Source organism: Theropithecus gelada, chromosome 15, assembly GCF_003255815.1.
Source record: "Theropithecus gelada isolate Dixy chromosome 15, Tgel_1.0, whole genome shotgun sequence".
Taxonomy (NCBI): Eukaryota; Metazoa; Chordata; class Mammalia; order Primates; family Cercopithecidae; genus Theropithecus; species Theropithecus gelada.
The window spans coordinates 87130292-87136291 of NC_037683.1; positions in this window are offsets into that span (position 1 = coordinate 87130292).

Genomic DNA, 6000 nt, shown 5'->3' on the forward strand with positions numbered 1-6000 from the left:
ACAATCCCCTCAAATAATTTATTGTATATTTCAAAATAATGAAAACAATGGAATAGGAATGCTCCTAGAAAAAAGAAAGAACCTAACTGAAAATCAAGCATAAAAAATCCCATTTTAGCATCCTGCTGTGGGTCAGTTGTGAAACATTGGCAAGTGGAGGCTGAGACCTGCCAGCCCTCTCATGAACACTCACTCCTTCTCGATGCATTTTCTTATATCTTGTCCCATCACTGCTTCATCATTTAGCACGTGGTAAATATAGGGCATCATTTATTGATATTTCAGCTGTTAAAAAGTTCCTGTAAACTTTTAATAAAATATGTTTTTCCAAGGCTAATGGCATTTTAGTATTATTAGCATCGTATAACAAATGAAAATATATGCAATTTGACATTGTGGTTTGGACTTCATAAATAGCATGCTTTCACACAACATAGATGCTCTAACTTACAAGAAAAAAATTTCTAATTATTTTGAAAATGAACAAATGAAAAATAGTTTCAAATAGGTGGGGAATTTTTAGAAAGTGTTTACTTTTCCCTTTAATGGTCTGATTTGAGTGCCAATGGTGAAACAGCAAAGCAAACCTGACACATAAACCCAAGGCTTGTGGATGAAAATAAGAAAAGATGAGCACCTAACTGAGAATGCTTAGGAAACTAAACACATTTTATGTTTTTAGAAATATTCTGGATTGAGCTCAGATAAATACTGCTGGCCTCGCTTGTCATAATTGTCAGCTGGTTTGGGGCAAGCCTGATCCATCAAACCTCAGGGGACAGATAGGATCTTTGTAACAGAGGCACATTCAGAAATAGAATTAGGTGAAAGTCGAGAGTTTCTCAACCTAATTGGTCCAAACCTGAAATGAAAACAGCTGACACATTTTGCTTGGGAATTTTGCCAATCACTATCAAACTTAAATAAAACAATGTAGCAAAATAGCGCACTGGCCAAAGATGGCTTTGCATTTTAGTCTGTCTGTAAGAAATGTATTGTTGCTCTTTGTCAAGTTGAAATTCCACATCATCAGTTACCTTTATCCCTTTTCTTCATCACTTTCATTCTTCCAAAAGCTGTGTCATGTTCATACTTTTGAGAGAACATATATTTCCTCTTTAAAAAAATCTCATATGATGATTCTATTTTTCACTTTTCATAATCAACTAAGGAACAATGAATGTAGAAAGGAAGACTTACTCCCAGAAAATTGGCTGAGGAAGCCAAAAAAGAATTTGCTGAATTGCATATTTTTTTTCCTACACTAAACAGTTGGGAGACAAATGAAATAGGAGAAGGAGGTAAAGCTTTACTATATTTGCTTTCAGATAGATTAATATATTTGTCAAAAGTTAGATTACAATAAGAGAGCTCTCAAAATACGACCAGCTTGATAATCAGACTGGAAAGTCAAAATTGAGCTGGATATATTACAAAATACAGATATCAGAAAGAAGTATTTGCTAAAATGTCAAACTTAAAATACATAGAACAATTGAAGTCCATGCTTAATTTTATCCAATTAGTTGTAATGTATAAGTGGTATGAATTGAAAACATTAGATGTAATGTTGAATTGAGTAATGACTTGAAAATCACTAAGATGCAGTATAGCATTTGATTTTATGACTCTATTTGTTGTATACAAAGATAATTTCAGTATCATTTATTTGTGGGTTTTGAAAAATGGATATGAATATTTGAAACTTCTGTGTTACCTACACATACACACAGATGTGTCTTTAAAGTTTGCTTTTAAAAGCCTATACCCAAAATAATAAAAGAAATGCTATAATTTATATTAAGGCTAGTAAGATACAAATGAGTGAGAGAGATGTTTATTTGATTAAATTATGGAGTAAGTTTTCTTTCAAGCAAGACTTATTTGGAAATGTTATTTGATTTTAGAAGATTTTAATACATTTACTCATGTTTTAAAAAGGAGCCACAAATTATTTTCTGGTACATCTTCAATAATTCTTTTTAATCATTTCAGCTCTTCATTTCTAAAATCAAATAAGTATATGTAAAAATGTATTTTAGATATATTAATATTTTTAAATGTTTTAAGACTACAAGAATGGAGGCAATATGTAATGATCATTTAGACTTACCTAACCATTATTCTAAATTAATAATCCATGTTGGTGTACATAGGATAGAAACTTAGGGTTTCTATGGTGGTCTTTTTTCAAATATTATTTAACTTGTATATTAAGTCAGAATCTATAACTTTTTAAGTATTTTTCTGTTCTAATATTTACTGATGCAATGCATACAACTTAAAAAATATGTAATAGGACATATAATATTTATCTTTGTCTTAAATTAAGAAGCCATATAGTCTGAAACATTATTCCTGAAAACAAAGTTTCAATTTGACAGTAAAGTTTTTAAAAAGAAGAAAGTTTCTGTTTTATTTTGTTCTGCTTTCTTATTTTACCGTTCAGAAATTCTTAATTTAAGTTTTGAGTTGAATCTAAAATGCAAGGTCTGTAGAACCTTAGCTTGTCTTCAGGAACCCTCTAAATGCAGTTTGAGAAAAATCCATCAAAATGGAAATCATATCTGATAATAAACAAATGATCTGTTACATATTTCAAATAAATGTAAATCAAAACAGACAACAGACTTTTATAGGAAAGAACAAATTGCCAAAAACTTAACCATTTAATTATATACTTATTTTTGACGCATCAAAAAAAGGTGCTTTTTGGAGCAAATATTGAAAAAGAATTAAGAACTTCTGCATCTGAATGTGACTGAGTAGCTCGAAGCAGAACTATATACCTGACAAGAACAAACATGAAACTTTTAAAACATTTTTAGGAATTAGTTTTATGCATGAAAAAGAACGAACAATGAAAGGACTTGAGACACCAAAACACTTAAGTCAATGGAAAATCAATAACGCAATTCTGATATTCTACCACAGTTTTCCTCAAGGCATCTGCTAATTGTCAAGTTAGTTCACATTCCATAGGGTGAGAAGATGAACAAAAAAGACCACAAGTGAGATGCAAAGTAGAGCTTTCAGTGGTTTCCTAGTGCTGAGGAGACAAATAATAATAATAATAATAATTGAGGAATTTTCAGAGAAAGTGCTCTGATAAAAATTCCACATAAACATTCCTTCAAAGCCCTGAAGACTTTTAGTGTGTGAGCAACAGAGAAACAAAAATAAACCATTTCTGACGAAGACTGCAACATAGCCTTTAACTGACTCAATCCTTTATTGGATGAAGGTAGTTTGTCTGTATTTTAATTGCCTAAAACAAAACTAAGTTCCTAACTAAATCATATTTACTGGGCATTTCAAGACACAGGGTCAAGAGAACAGACAATGAAAAGAGATTTGCAGGTGGTTGGGGTAATGGATAAAAAATATGAGCATTAAGCATACTGTGGTTAATACGTGGAAACAAAAAAAACAATAAGGTGGCTAATGCCAATGGAGAGCAAAGTCTTTTTCAAAAAAGTTGAATTATAATTCTATAACTGAAAAGTATATTAACTGAAACGATGAACCAAATCGATGAGTCTAACAGTAAATCAGATACTTCCAATGTGAAAATTAGTAAACAGGAATATATATCAATGATAAATATTAGACGAAACCATCATGAGAGAATAAAAGAGGAAAACAAAAACAAAAACAAAAATCAGAGTCATACATGATGAAAAGATCTCGCAGGCATGCAATTGCAACTCCAAAATGTAAGAAGATAACAAATGAGATAGAAGCAATCTATGAAGAGACAGAGGCCAAGAATTGTCCAACACTGGCAAAAAATATCAAGGTCCCAATTCAAGAAATAATGTAAATAACAAGTAAGATATTACAAAGAAAATGAAACTTGGAAACATCAAAGTAAAAGCTTTGAAACTAAAAAAAAAGACAACAGTCTTAAGGGAAATCGAAAAATAAACAATCACTTAAAAATAACAATAAGATTAATAGCTAATTTACTAACATAAATAATACAATTCAGAAAAAATACAGTATCTTCAAATTCTGAAGGAAAATTCTCACCTAAAAATTCTATATGCTGCAAAAATATCCTGAAAATAAAGGTGAAATAAGTATATTTTCAGGCAAATTAAAAAAAACAAAACTAAAATCATCCCTGAACACCTTGAATAAAAGGAATTCTTAAAGCAGCAAGATAACAATCTAGAAACATGCATGAAAATGCAAAGAAGGAAGCAAAATGGAAATAATAAGTATATGGGTAAACATGCACGCTTATTGACAGTATAAAATTGACAAAAGTCTTTGGGCTTAAAATATAGGTAAAAATAAAATGCATAAAAACATTAATGAAAAGGCAGAAAGGAAACAATAGTAAGTAAAGATAAATGCCTTAAGTTTTCACTTAGAATTGGAGTTAACAGATAAATGCATTGTTTGGAGGTTATAAGAGCATTAATTTAGACTCTACTGAATCAAATATTTTATAATCATTGAGGAGCCCTTTTAAAAAGTAAAAGATGATATAGTTAAAAATAAGAGAGAAGAAATTGTGAAGGAATTTAGATATTTTTAAGCAAATGATAGAGCTCACACATACATATACACAATCACACAGAGTGTGTGTTGTCTGTTACTTTGGTGGTTTGTAATGAATCATTCCTTCTGGTATTCACACCCCTGTGTAATCCGATCCCCTCGAATGTGATATCTGCTGGTGACTCACTTGAAATTACTGCAAAGGAAGACAAGAAAGAAAAGAGAAGGGACCATAAAACCAATGCAACAACAACAGCAACAAAAGCAAGATGGTAGCATGAAATGCAACAACACTAATAATAATGTGAAATGTCCATGAACTAAATAAATCAATTAAAAGACAAAAAGTTAAACTGCATGAAAAAACAAAGCTCCACTACATGATACTTATAAGAGACGCATCATATCTATTTAAAGACACGGAAAGGTTAATGTATGTACTGCAAAAAGATGTGTTGTACAAATACTGAAAAAATAAACCGATTGTAGGTAATATAATATCGAGTGAAGTGGACTTCAGAGCAAGAATGATTCCAGAAATGATTCATTCTGAAATAATTAAGTAGCTATTGCCCTTTCAAATCCAGGAAGATGTGACACTTTCAAATTTGAATGAACCTAATAGTTAATCTCCAAATATATGAAATAACTGCAAGGAGAAGCTGACAAATCCAGAGATATGTTTGAAGATTTTAACCCACTTTTTCTAATATCAGATAGAATAATCACACAAAAATAATGATGGTATAATACATTTTAGTAACAAGATTAGAAACAAATAACTGACATAAAAAATGTCATAGTGCCAAACAAATTCAGGGTGTGTGTGTGTTTCCAATTTTGCATAAGAACCATTGGCCACAATGAACCATACGTTGGCCTATAAAGCAATTCTCAACAAAGTTCAAAGAAAAATAACATCTCAAATAGAGAATTAATCTCTAAATCTGTAATAATCACCAAAGTTAGTGTATTTCTCATATATAATGACTTACAAAAATGTTAGAAAAAAATTAAACGAATGGTAAAACTAACAAACGAAACAAAATACATCGTATCAAAACTAGTGAAATTTAGGTAAAATATGTGTGGTAGTTGGCTACTTTGGTGACTCCAAAAGAACCACTCCCACTTTTATTAATACCCTAGCAAAAATTCTTTCCTGGCCGGGCACAGTGACTCACGCCTGTAATCCCAGCACTTTGGGAGGCTGAGGAGGGTGAATCATGAGGTCAGGAGATCGAGACCATCCTGGCTAACATGGCGAAACCCCGTCTCTACTAAAAAATACAAAAAATTAGCTGGGCATGGTGGCGGGCGCCTGCAGTCCCAACTACTTGGGAGGCTGAGGCAGGAGAATGGCATGAATCAGGGAGGCAGAGCTTGCAGGGAGCCGAAATCGAGCCACTGCACTCCAGCCGGGGCAACAGAGCGACACTCCATCTCAAAAAAAAATAATAAAAATAAAATAAAATAAAATTCTTTTCCACT